Genomic DNA, 14,946 nt, shown 5'->3' with positions numbered 1-14,946 from the left:
GGGGTCGAGGATAAACCGGGCCGGACCGGAATCCAGGATCCTTCTCTGCCTCGAGGATGTGAATCCAGGATTCACAGCACAGTGTAAGCAGGGCCACCGTCAATGATCCAGGGAGGAGGAGCAGGGTGGGTGGGTGAAACCATGGGTGATGTAGTGAAAGGTTTAAGTTGTGATGTGTGAAATACCAGATGAATTTGGAGCGCCTCAGGCAGCTGGAGCCGGTAGGTGACAGGGTTGATTCTGAGATGGATGCGATATGGGCCGATAAACCTGGGTAATAGTTTCTTTGATTTGGTATGAAGGTGAAGATTTTTTGTTGATAGCCACATCTTGTTACCCACATTGTACAACCGTCCCGGAGGGTGTCGACGGCTATGTCGAGTGTCGTAACGAGTGTTGGCTTGGTGGATGGCTGGATTGACTTGGTTCCAGAGGCGCCGACACCTGCGGACCAACTGTTGGGCCGATGGTACGTCAACCTCCGGTTCTTGGTGTTCGAACATCAGAGGCTGGAAACCGTGGCCTACTTCAAACGGACTGAGATTGGTGGCAGAGGTGACATGGAGATTGTGTGATAACTCAGCCCATAGGAGCTAGCGAGCCCAGGAGCGGTGAGGGACACAAGGTGCACGGCTTTGGAGAACTGATCGATGATGGTCATTATGGTAGTTTTTTCCTCTGAGTCTGGCAGGCCCGTGACGAAATCAACGGCAGATGTGCGACCAGGGCCGACAAGGGATGGGGAGTGGTTGGAGTTCCCCCGGTGTTGGCTGGTTGGTGTCCTTTGCCCTGGCGCACACTGGGCATGCCTGGACGAACTCATCGATGTCCCGGGCCATGGCGGGCCACCAGAAAGCGCGCTGGATGAATTGAAGAAAGCGTCGGCTGCCTGGGTGTCCGGCGATGGGAGAGGTGTGGCCCCACTGCATGACATCCCTTCTCATAGTTTGAGGCACATAGAGACATCCAGGCGGCGCGCCTGCCAGTTCGTTGTCTGTTGCCTGTGCATGGCGGACCCTCATTTCCACGTCCCAACAGAGAGGTGCAATGATTTTTGACGGGGGGAGGACAGGCGCGGGTTCCGCTCGGGGATCGTCTCATGTTGCCGGAAGAGGGCGTCAGCCTTGGTGTTTTTAGACCCAGGGCGGTATGACAGGTGGAAATTATAATGTTCAAAAAACAGTGCCCAGCGCGCCTGCCTCGGGTTGAGTTGTTTCAGATTGCGGATGGTGATGAGGTTTTGGTGATCGGTCCAGATGATGAATGGCTCCCTGGCGCCCTGGAGCCAGTGACGCCATACCTTCAAAGCCCACTTTAGGGCCAGCAGCTCGCGGTCCCCTACTCCATATCACTGCTGAGTGGCGTCAAATTTTTGGGAGAAGAAACTACAGGGATGTAGTTTCTTATCTGGACCTCGCTGGGAGAGAACAGCCCCAGTGCCCACGTCTGTGGCGTCCACCTCCACAACGAATAGTTTGCTTGCATCTGGATGGAGAAGAATTGGAGCGGTGGTGAAGCCATGACAAAGTTTCTGGAAGGCAGAGATGGCGGTGGAGTTGAGGCTGAAAGGGCGAGATGATAGACGGATCAGAGCGGTCAGGGGTGCTGCAACCGTACTGTAGTCCCGGATAAAGTGATGTTCGCAAACCCGAGAAACTGTTGAAGTTGCTTAAGGGCCAATGACGCACAAGTTCGAGTTTCTGTGTGTCCATGACCACACCCTGGGGCGAGATGACAAAACCTAGGAACGTGGTGAAGCGCTCGTAAAAAGCGCACTTCTCCAAACCCGAGAAACTGTTGATGTTGCTTAAGGGCCAATGACGCACAAGTTCGAGTTTCTGTGTGTCCATGATCACACCCTGGGGCGAGATGACAAAACCCAGGAACGTGGTGAAGCGCTTCTCCAACTTACAGTACAGTTGATGGGTGTGCAATCTCTAACATGATGGGAGAACATCATTGATGAAATGTTGGAAGGCGGCGGGGGCATTGCAGAGTCCAAATGGGATAACAAGACATCACAGCATGCATTACACCAGTGGGTGTGATGAATGCTGTCTTCCACTCATCGCCCTCTCTGATGCGCACCAAGTTGTAGGCGCTCCGAAGGTCCAACTTTGTGGAAATGGTGGCACCAGAGAGGGCGTCCAGGGCAGAGTTGGTAAGCGGGTGTCGATTCTTAATGGTGATGTTATTTAGCCCCCGATGCGTCTCGGTGGCAGAGAGGGAGTAGAGATGGCCGCAGAGAGGTATGGAGCCCAGCTGAAGAGTCTTTTGCAAAACACTTCAGCAAGGTCCCGGTAGAGTGTGGGAATTGCATTGGTGTCAACGTCGGGGGCCTCTGACTCCCTAGAGCATGTCCCAGCCGGTGCTTGTAAGGAGAGTTCGGAGCAGGTCGGCCCCCACTGGAGAATTCTTTTCTGAGTCCAGGATATGAGAGGATCGTGTTAAAGCAACCAGGAGTGTCCGAGAATGATGGATGGTGATGACATGGTGGTGAGATGAAATTGGATCTGTTCTTGGTGTGCGTCGATGACCAAGGTGATGGGTTGAGTCTGAGTGGTGATGGGGCTGAATGATAAGGGCCGACCGTCAACAGAAGTGATCCGAACCGGCTGGGATAACACCTTGAGTTTTATCCCCAATTTTTTGGCATAGGCGGAGTCAATGAAGTTGCCTGCGGCAAACTGGAGAAATACTTGGACCGCGAGACGGGAGGTGTTGGTCGTGACTGGAGAGAGTTGGAGATGACCCTCGTTCCTCACTGGGTCTGAGCCCACAATATGCACAGAGCCCCTTCCGGAATCGTCTCTCTCGTTCTGCCGTGGTCAAGGAGGCGCGCCCTAATTGCATGGGTTCCTCGGCTCCCGTGTCAACTATGGCGGGTGGTGGAGATCTGACAGTTCCAGTGACGGCGGTGGTGAATGCAGGTCAAGCTTCGGGTGCTGAAACGTGAGAGAGAAGGGAGGAGGATCGTGATGTGGCGTATGAAGGTGGTGGCGTGGCAGGCGGCAGGGTCCGGGGGGCTGACTTGGGACGAGAGAGCAGACGTTGGTCGAGTTTCAGTTGTTGGGTGAACTCGTTATATGAATGCGCGGTGTCCGAATCGGAGCTAAGAACCGCCACGGCCCACTCAGCTGCCTGCCTGGATAGCAACGAGACGAGAAGAGCGATGCGCAACCACGCGAATATTCTTAGAACTCTCTCGTAATGAGAGCAAGAGTCTACACAAATAAACTCGCGTTCTTACAACACACACTCGGTCAGGAATATAAACCCAGAAAAAGTGAGTACTCACGATTTGGCAGTAACACGTCGGAACCAACATGGGCAACTCAATGACTGAGCGATGTGATGCGCCATTTTGCCTCGTTTAATGCTTCCTGTGTCGCGACCGTACTTCTTCCGGGTCCTAGTGCCGGTTGCGGAGCGAGCGTGTATGACACAGGTGGATTACAACATTTTTAAAACTAATAATAATAATTATAATAATATACGGTTTTTCGTAAACCGTAAAGCTGATGTGATGGTTATGGTAAGAGGGTGATGTTTGCTAAATGATTGACATGAGTAAGCAGCTGAGGCACGTTTTACCAGAAATACCCAAGAAAAAGGGGAATTGCATTGCAATAAAAGCAGAACGGAGACATGACAATTTAATTTGTTCATAAAGTCATATGTAAACATTAGTACACTAAAAGCACAAAACATTAAAAGGAGGGATACTAACTTTTACAACTTTTTGACAATTATGTTTTTGCATTTATTGTGATGGTTTACTTAACTAAAAAATACTTATCAATATGCTCACCTACCAACAAGCATATTAATTCAACTAAATCATTGTTTATTCAAATAAATAACTAATCAACAAACATCCACAGTAACTAACTACATTTACTCGTTAATTTGTAGCAAACACAGTAACCATTTTAGCTTGTTCTAGCTTAGTAGCTAACTTAGAGAACCAACTACTAACTATAATGAAAAATTATGAAAAAGATTTAAAGAAATAACTTGTTAGTAACTGACCTTTCAAACAAACATTCTACATACCAATTCTAATAAATTAATTCTAAAATATATATATACTAATTAGAATTAGCATTATTTGAGAGTTTCCTTTTTTTTATTTATATAAAATTATGTTACCCTTTTGTAGCTTCTACATTATACAGTAAATGTTAATATAACATTTTAAATGCATTAAAATATAAAGTACATATACATTTTTTACATCTTTTAATATAATTTTTATACCATTATTTATTTCTGTTCAACTAACTAATATTAAATTTAGCTTGCTAACATACTTAATGACTACTTAATCATTAACGTACTCAGTAGCTAAATTTTTGTCCTTGCTTAGTAGCTCAATTGCTAAATAAACCTAATTACTATAATGAAAATGATATAAATGTGTAGTTAAAGTGTGTACTTGTTCCTTTGTGATTTAGGTATGGATGTAAAATATTAGGTATAGTTTTATTTTCCCCAAAAAAGATAGGGAATTACAGTTATATTATAAAAGCATGAACTAAATGACCCAGACATGCCAATATAATATATGTTTATGTATGTCCCTATACTGCTCTCTCGCTCCTTCCTTCATTCTCCTTCATACCCCGTCTTTTCCTCCTCTTGTCTCCCTGCAGTTATAGTGATAGGGTGCACGCCATGTTTTGATGCTGGATTTGATAGATTTGTTTGCGGCCGCATTCATTCGGCGCGGATCAGAAAGTCGACGGGGCGTAAAATGGAAATTTGCCTTCAGACTTTGAGGCTGGCACTTGGGGCGCAGAAGTGAAATGAAAAAAAAAAAAAAAAAGCTGTGTTCCTCCCTTAGCAGACATTTATACTGGCACTGTACTTACTCTGATAACACATACGGCAGATGGGAAAACTTGTTCACGTCGAAAAAAATCCTTCCAGATTTCTGATTTACAACTGAACAAGAATTTACTCTTGTCTTGTCGCATATTTTCAGCTGGTTGGGCTTCAAAATTTTTATTTCCCACATTAAATTTGGAATAAAAACACAGGTACATGGTATTACTTTATTTCGACAATGTTACCAATCACTATCAATGTCCTATTCACTAAAGGAAATGAATGCTAATCATGAACATTAAGCTATATTAACAAATAAAACTTTACTCACAACTTAAGATTCATGAAGTTAATATACCCAAATATCAATGGAATCTTAACCTACCAGTTAAGCAGCTTGCTTTGTCAAACCACATGCCACCACAACCCCATTACAAATCTGACAGTAATGGATAAGGCCTGGCGCCAGAAATAATTAGATTAAATTAAAATGCATGCTGTCTGAAAGTGATGTCTTCAGACTCTAATTAAAATGAATTTTCTTTAAAAAAGCAGACATGAGTGCACTGTCATCATCTAAAAGTGAAAGGCGAGATGAGAGAGCAGTGATCGAAAACATAGTTAGTGATTCAGATAAATTGACAGTACTCACAAAACTCCTCAGACATTTTTTATCATACTTTCTTTAGCCTTTCACCACGCCATCACTGTTGTGCTGTTTAGTAGCTTGAGGCTCGTTAGTTAGCTTAAAGGTGTCCGATGACTGGGACACAGATCAGTCAAAGCTCATGATATATTTGGTACCTAAACAAAACAATGAGATCAGAATACAGTCTGATCAGTCTATAAATTCTTAATAAAATAAAGTTCATATAAAATTACATTACCAAAAATTACATATCTAAAATAGGTTTATAGTAACTAAGTAAACTAATAGCTAATGGAAATAATTTACTGTATATAATAAATAACTTGACTTGCATGGTAAGGAAATTTAATTACAAAAGCATAACTACATACTTCTTTGTAACCAACTTACAAATAAATATACTAATTAAATAACTTATTTTTCACTTACTTAACACCACCACCAACAATAACAACAATCACTTAGAATTAACTAAACTGCTGTACCTAACTTACAAACTGGCATAATAATAATAATAATAATAATAATAATAATAATAATAGGACTAAAATGATTTATAATTACAATGGCTGATAAAAGATACAGCAAGATATAATGTAATTATATCAAACGTACAATATAAATTAACAATATATAACAATAACAATATATATGCATGTTACTATGATTATATTATATTATCAAGTAATTTTTACTACAATTTATGAACTTTCTTAATTCACTTCAATCAATTTATTGTGTTTTGCACAAACATACATTATTAATTTACCATGATTTATTTTTGTTCAACCTATTTGTTACTTGACTGGAAGTTCTGCATTTAATTGAAATATATGTTTGTAAATGCTACTTACGACTAACAACACTGTGCAGTTGTAACTGTCAGTTACTTAAAATATTGTTTCAATTATTTATTAAGATATATTTATATTATATATTATTAAATTTTATTGCTTTGTTCTCCTTTGAGTTGCTTACATAAAGCATTTTTTTCATTAAACTGATATTATATTTAAAGTATACAGTACATTTAGATGAAATAGTAAACATTTAATTGTCTTTATGATAATAAAGGTTAATGTACTTCTAGGGTGTAAAATAGTTTTAGAACTAATAAACAACTTTGCCAGTAAAACATCACTGCGACTGGAAGCTTCAGCAACACAAAAGAGACAGTCAAGGTCTCCAGAAGAACTGTGGCAAATAAACACAAGCCGTAGAGATTAACTTTTATTTCTAACATTTAATGTTTTTTTTTTTGTTTAAATATTTAATGTTAGAATTGTAACACAGTCCTCTAAGCAGATTTTTGAGACAGCAGAGAAGTAAGAATGAAAAGGAATTCTGTAATAATAATAATAATAATAATAATAATAATAATAATAATAGATAATGTTCGCTTGGAATTGTATGCTTCAGTATACTTGTACAAATGCACACAAAAATAAGTAGTCAATAGTCAGGCTTATCCAAGGTAAGTAATAAATTATTACTTTGATTTTTAGCTTGTCGTAGTCTGGTATACCATACAGTATACAATATAATTTATATTCTGAAAATTTTATCATGCAGTCAGTTGAATCATTAAAAATTAAAAATGTATTTTTACATGAAACTTCTACCCACCACTCTGTACCACTATCTATCTATGGGCATTCAAATCAAACCAAAACTTAATGAAATTCTCATGAATCAGTCTTTAACCACTGTTGAAACACAGAGATACATGCATTAGTGTAGCAGGGGATTATATACTGTGGAGAAATAAAAGCAGTTTTTAGTCTCATAACTGTGTTCTGTTATTTTTACACAAATCAATACCGGTTTGAACATCTCTCACATCTGTCTATCCATGTTGAACATGGATTTTAGTGTAGATAGTAATATTTAAAGACAATAAATCTGTCAATTCACTCTCTCACACACACCTTTCTCCGGTCCCCTGGCTTGTGTCACCAGCAGAGTACAGGATGATGGAACACTCTCATTTCACAACAAAGGGAAAGACAGAGAGGAAGGAAAGGACAGACAGACAGAAAGACCCCTTACTCTTTACCTCCTCCTTCACAAAGATGGATGAAGTGCACTGGAGAGTCTGCATGAGAGCCACCGATCTGCACATACACTACTGTCCTCTGTGTGTGTGTGTGTGTGTGTGTGTGTGTGTGTTTAATTTACAGCTGCTGCTATTTTTCAAACACAACCCCATGATTTATCAACCCACCTATACAGAAACACACTGTTTTGTGAGGTCACAGCTGAGTGTTGGTTGCAAGAAGGTTTTAGTTTATGCCCTTTACATTCTAGCGCTTTGTGATGTGTGTGTGCGTGCGTGCGTGTGTGTGTGCGCATGAACATCCAGTCTGTAAAAGCCTGCAGATTAATCTTTTCATTTCTGCCAGCACATGTGTTGAGTGACGGATACACACAGGTGTGTCCCTCGCATGGAGTGTATAATAACCAATTACACCGTCTCTCACACACACACCTGAGACTTCGCCCTGAGCGAGCACCACAACAAACATCAAAAGAGACAAAGAGGCTTGACATGCTCCTTCATCATCTTCGTCTCTTTTACCTGTAAAAAAAATTAGGTAGCATTAAAAATTTTATGAGTGGTTTTACTCCATGCTAAAGTAAAAATTCACATTGTTATGGGCAATTTGCAAAAATGTTTATCCACAAATTCACACACAAAAAAAGCTTTACAAGTCCTAGAATGGAACAAAACCTAGAAGTTCAGCTATTAAATGATACAAGCTAAAGTGTAATGACCTGGTCATTTTTATTCTTATTATGCCTTCTCTTAGTAATTTCATTCTTCAGTAATCCATTCCAGAGGCAAAAAAAATATTTAAATATAAAAATATTTCAAAAATATCTCTTAAATATAATATAAATTCAGATAATCTGTATATAATTTGTAAACACTATAATCCTATTTTTGCTTAGTAAATCAATCAAAACATCAAGAAAACATGTAAATGAAGTAAAATTTAAAATAAACCTCACTTAACCTAAATTTGTAGTTTGTAGTCCTTTTTCTTCTTGCCACTTTGCTTGCTAACATTTTTGGGAGCCATGGTGTTATGTCTTTACCGATACTTGCACAAAATGCAAAAGAAATATAAGCGAAAGAGAGGAGAAAAAGAGAAAATTCAATATTACAGATATATCACAGCTCATATGCCAAAAAAAGGCAAATTTCTTGCAAAATTTCAGTCCTTAAGGAAAAAATCTTAAGGACATTCATTTGCTGAGGTACCACTGTATTTGCACTTACAAGTACAAAATGTAAAAATAATAATAATTATATATATATATTGTGGCGTAGGCGGGGTTTTGGCTGGCGACCATCATGCCTTGCAGGAGGCGTTGCTGTGTGTTCACTCTGTTGGGGAAGGGTGTTTGGGTTAGTGGCTTCGGCCATGCTGTGTGTGTGTGTTAGGTGTGTGTGACCTGTTGAATGTGCTCCGGTTTATGCTTTGGCTGAATTGGTGGTTCTCAAAGTGAATGTGTTGCTAATGCTGTTTTGTGACTTTGGAATAAAATACTCCCAGCCATTTGCATTGGGCAGCAAGCAAGCTCACTCGTATCTCCAACATCCTTTTAGCGGTAAACTATACTATTATATAACTATATATGTAATAATATATATATAATTAGATATGTATTTCTGGAAGAACTTTGTTATGAAAAAACAAGCCCAGGACAAAGTTCAGCAAATACATAATTATAATGTTAATAAAAAAATAGCCAACTGCACAATTCCGATTCTGCTAAAGGCAGCCAACTATCAAGAGCCAGTGACCGTTTAAAGAAAGCATTAGTCAGAGAAGTAACCAAAAGCTTCAAAGATAACTAAATATAAAGAAGCTGGAGGAATCCACAGCTCAAGAAACTATTAACAGGATAATTATACCCTGTAAATGCCACATAGCAGGGCTTTATGAAAGACTGGTATAGATGGTTTTCACCATCACTGAACCATGGTGGTGGGAGCATCATGGCCACTTCATCATGGTTGCTTTTCCAGATAATCTACTCTTTACCTAGTTTAACTGACCTGTTTTGCTCCACCTAAACCATTCCATTTTCAATTGAATTCAATTTCACAGATTTCCCACTTTTTTCCCCCAAACCTTTATCATGGATTCTCCTCCCTCTTCTTACAAATTCACCACATAGAGCATTTCAGCCCACCATCCCATGAACTCTTTCGCTCTTCTTATCTGTTCACCACATATTTTATCTCCTCAGCTTACCATCCAACAGATGGACCATTTTACTTTTCCTACTGCAATCCAGGAATATATGTTAGTTCATCGCACCTGGTCCCCACTACCCCAGAAACATATACTGTAGCCCCCAGCCTAGAATATTTGCTTGTACTACACCATCATCCCTCTTTTGGAAGCAATTTTCATTACTATGAATATTTGTCAGATTTATTAATATATTCATCCACCTGTGGGTTTTAAAGACAGCTTGGTGGATGGTGCAGCTGGTCAGAAACCCTCAGGAAGTGAGAGTTTTAATTTGAATGCCTACTGATAGTTTGCACATTCTACATCATTACATTTTCCAATCTTTCCAAGCATGCACACCCACCCTCACGCACTGACCAAGCACTATGTAAGCATTTTGCAAGCCATTTCCATTTTGCTGTTAAAATCAAAACCGGTATTGGCCAGTTTACTTTCAAAATGGGTTGTGTGCTGATTTGCCTGAGCAGCAGGACTGAATCAGGAACATTTATCCTCACAGGAATGGATAGTTCAGGGCATGATTACAGAGACATATTTACTTATTTTCCATTACAAGACTGTGTAGGTTTGGAGACATGGGGACAATTTTGAGAACAGGCTCTCATTTTTCTCGGTTTGAGAGCTTAGCCATTATGTAATCAGATAGGATAGGATATAATAGGATATATTCAGATATACAAATTATAGAAAGTTTGAGAACATATCAACCTAAGTTGAATCAACCTTTGTACACTAAAGACCATACACCAACATAGACCACATTTTTTCACTGCTTTCACCCAGTCATTATTATTATTATTATTATTATTATTATTATTATTATTATTATTATCTCATCCCTAATTTAATGCCTGACCTTGTTGCGGTATTAAGTTTGCTATTTTTCCCCAACAATTATTTTTACAAAACTCAATCTAAATAAATTAATTAAGCATGTGTGCAGGGGACCCAAGCTTAGCTTCAGGCAGTAAGTCTTTCCTTTCGAACGTGGTAATTTTTACAATTACGCTTTCTGAAGCAGAATGTAAAGATTGGACTAACTCCTTTATAGCATTAGAATTAGAGATAATATTCCTGCTTAGCCCAAGAGCACTGGTGTTGCCTAACACATATAGGTAATCTAAGCTAATATGCAATGTGATACAAAATTTCTAAAGATACCAACCAAAGAGACTACAATGCTGCACACTTGCTTTCCATTGGCTGATGAACGTGAATGTTGGCTCTTCTGTAAGAGATCCGAGCACTGCTAAGACCTTCATCTTTTAAATGATGTCACGTAAGTGCTGTTCTAAGAATAAGAGAATACAGTAACATTTATCAACAATTGGCTCTTTTCATTGGGTTGAAGTTGGCTGATGAGGTGTAGCTGGGCTTTCTACTGCAGGAAGCAACATATGCTTTTAAAATGTCAGAGATGTCTATGGAGACATGACTTGTATGGTAGCCTTGAACCATTGGGTTTTCACAAAGGTAAGAGGAAGGGATAAACACCAACATTGGAAGTAGCACATATAATGATGGAATTATATTCATGCGAAACTAATCCTGATCCAGGAATCCTGGATCTTGATGTGCGCTAATGATGTTAACAGGGTAAAGTTCTCCAGTCTTGTTGATTTGAATAACTGACCAGGCTAAAAATTGTAAGTCTTAAGCTTCTTTAGACGGATAATGGTTCCAGTTCATCAAACAGCTTCAACTTTTTTTTTTTTAAAGGAAAGCCCACATATTTAATAATCTTTTGAAATTGATTTAAAGAAAATTTGAACTTTCTAGTTTTCATAGAAAGATTAAAAACATTGATAAATAATTTAACTGAAAGGTTAAAATAAAATCTAATCTGTTGCATTTCTTTGGAGTTGAAAAACTTTAAAACCTTGCTGAAATGTATTAGTTGTTTCCTCTTTGGCAGTGAGCATGGTTTAAATCTACAGAATAACAAAAGAGGGGTGTTCAAGTCAATCTGAGACTTTTGATTACCAGAATAACTTATAAATCTTTTGATTTGTGTAAAGCTGCTTTGCGACAATGACAATTGTTAAAAGCGCTATACAAATAAAATTTTATTGAATACAGTTATGAGAGGAAATAAGCATTTTCTTTACATAATCCCCTGCTTTATACAGTTTCCCTTTAGGATTAATAAAGTTCTTCCTCTTTCTCTCCATTCATCCATCCATCCCAATGAACATATCCCAACGTTTCACTAGTGTTTGGATACCAGTAAGGTAGAAAGTTAACTCAGCACATCGGGGACATGATTGTACTGCCTGCTTCAAGAATGAAATGCTGGCCTCCCAGGAACTCCTTTAATTAATGGCCCAAACATGTGGAAATGGCTTGGAGCGAGGTCAGGATTGTACAAAGGATGTGGCAATAACTCAGAGCTAAGTTCCAGCAATGTCCAAGTGGTGTTTGTGAATGATCGTGTGTAGAGTTCAACAGAAAGATGTGTCTCCTCTGCAAGTATTGATTTTTAAGAATCGGGTGTTCCACTTTTTGGATGTTCATGGGAACGACTGCAGTGGACTCTGAGCCAAATTGCTCGTGAACATCAATCACAGACATATGGCCATCTTTAAAACGTATTCACCATTCAAATGGTTTACTGTGGAGAGTCTTCTTCTGTAAATTACTTATATTCTGTCATCCATCGTTTATACCAGACAAGTCCAGGTTTGGCTTAAATGCCAAGAAATGCAACAATAAAAAAGCTAGTAACCATCATTTGAGAACAAATCTGTTTGGATAATTTTAATTATAGACCGCTGCGTGCAAACTTGCAGCAAGCCACAGCTGCTTCTCAATCACTAATGTTTTTCATTTTACACCTGGCATGGCTCACACATTATACAATTATATATCCCTAGATTATAATAAACATGCCTTATCACTGTACTGGACATGATTAAAGAATCATGGGGCAGTGGTGGCTCAGAATTTAAATCTCTGGGCTAATGATACTGAAGTAGTGAGTTTTAATTCGAGTACAGTACTGTGAAGCAGGCTCTCTCGAGCTACTACTCTTCCTAGTCTTTTGCGTAATAAATAAATATACATAAGGATTGTTAGTGCACTTTTTCAAACAATAGGGCTTTTACAGAGTTACACAGCGCAGCAATGCACAATAGGTATATAAGCGGAGACAAATCCTATATGAACTGAAACACCATATACAGTCAAGTTCAAAAGTTAGTACCCCCATCTTTTTATTCTGTGTACTTTTGTGAAAAAAAAAAAACAATCAGCTGATCGCAGCCGGTATGAGAATTATGCAAATACAAAATGTCACTTTTCACTCCCATTATTAAGTTAATAAATATGACACCAAAAAGAAAACCGACAAAAAAACTGAATCAATACTTGGTACCTGAAGGATTTTGCAGCCAGGTGCTGATAATCATTAGCCCTTGATTAATTTATTATTAGCAGGTGTGCAGACCTTTATAAAAGCAAAGGTTTTTGCAGTTTATCAACTATTTATATACTAATATTTGGTAGAATAATAACGGGCCATTGGTGCCTTGCGGAGAGACCAGGTTGGATTCCCAGCCACTGAGTGCGGTGCTGAGAAAATGTGAGGGTTGCATCACAAAGGGCATCCGGCATAAAACCTGTGCCAAGTACCGATCGGATGGTCCGCTGTGGAGACTGCTGGATGGGAGCAGCCGAAAAACTAACAACATTTGGCAGTAATATCAAGGACATAAATACAACATAAGCAGTTTTTCTTTTAATACAACTCATTACCTGATTAATGAGAACATGTTTCCAGCATTATATCCTTTGTCTTTTTTTTTTTTTTCAGATTAACTTGCAATTCAGGTAATTTCCAAATGAATAAATAAATAAAATGGATGAAAAATCAATGTGAAAAAGGTGAAAACTCTAGTGAACACATTTCCCTCTCCTTCTCCTTCTCTATTTTTTAAACATCATCACTTCCCGCTACACTGATTAGATCTTGCACAAAAGTGACATGCAATGAACCTAGTAAAGCTTCATCTGGGGAGTTTGCTTATCGAGTTTCCCATAATGCTATAGTGCAGAGCATCACTTTGTACTCAGAATGGAGAGATGATTTTATTTATTACGTGAACTCTTCACCCTGGAAATCCTGTCTTGTGTTTCCTAATGTTTTGCAATTCAATGTCGGGAAATTAGATATTCACACACACACACACACACACACACCTTGACATGTAGCAGTGACGTACCAAACCAAAACTCATTTAACACCTTGGTCAACTGGGTATTTAAGTGTGAAACTCCCAGTGTGTTATGAGTTTTATCCCTTCCCTGCAAGCTTAGTCAGACCAATTAGGCAGAAAATAAATTGCCAGCACCTTGTTCTTTTAAAACCGTATTGTGATCTTAAGTGCTTAATGTCCTCACTTAATCCAGACACTATGTCCATTATTATTATGGTGTGTTAAATGGGTTTATTTTCACATGCACTCCCATTTCTAAATGTTAATTATTCACGAACATGAATGTTTTAGTGGATCCTTTGGCCTCTGGAAGTGTGAATAATGCTGAAGATCACCGAGCACTGGGGGAATGCGGCACTCCGCTTAAATTGGAGCCATGGATGATGAGGATTAGAAAGTGCACCCTTAGTCTTTATTGATTAGAATCAGGCAGATCAGTTTGTTCTGTCTCAGCCGCATTATTCGATTTTGTTTGTGTTTGGATTTCAGCCATCAATAAACTGTTGATTGATAGGGTCCACCAAATCTCAAGTCATTTAACCACCATCACTTTGAGGGAAAGCTGATTTACAGATTGGCGTCTAATTAGTTCACATGATTAACGCCCAAAAGGATGGTAGCAGACACTTAAACTGTAACTGTATATACTATATATATATATAAACATATAGTATAATGATTGGAGGTGGAGAAGGCACACAAAAAAAACACCACAATGACTGCAAAAGTCCATTTTTTGAATACGTTATTTATATGTTTACATTGGAACTGATAAAATGTTGCTGTTCCTCTATAATCCTACAGGTGGTGCTCCAAACTATTTCAATATTTGCAACAGCATTAATGCAAATATTTCCATAATGTTTATTTTTATCCTTAGAAATGTTGCTTGAACAAAAAAACAAATTTTAAAGCAGATACTGTATTTTTAAAACAATGCAGCAACATTACTTAATATAACCAACTGCTGAATTGTTCAGATGAA

This window comes from Clarias gariepinus, chromosome 20 (assembly GCF_024256425.1).
Source record: "Clarias gariepinus isolate MV-2021 ecotype Netherlands chromosome 20, CGAR_prim_01v2, whole genome shotgun sequence".
Classification (NCBI taxonomy): Eukaryota; Metazoa; Chordata; class Actinopteri; order Siluriformes; family Clariidae; genus Clarias; species Clarias gariepinus.
The sequence above is the reverse complement of the archived record's forward strand: the minus strand, read 5'-3'. Positions refer to the sequence as shown.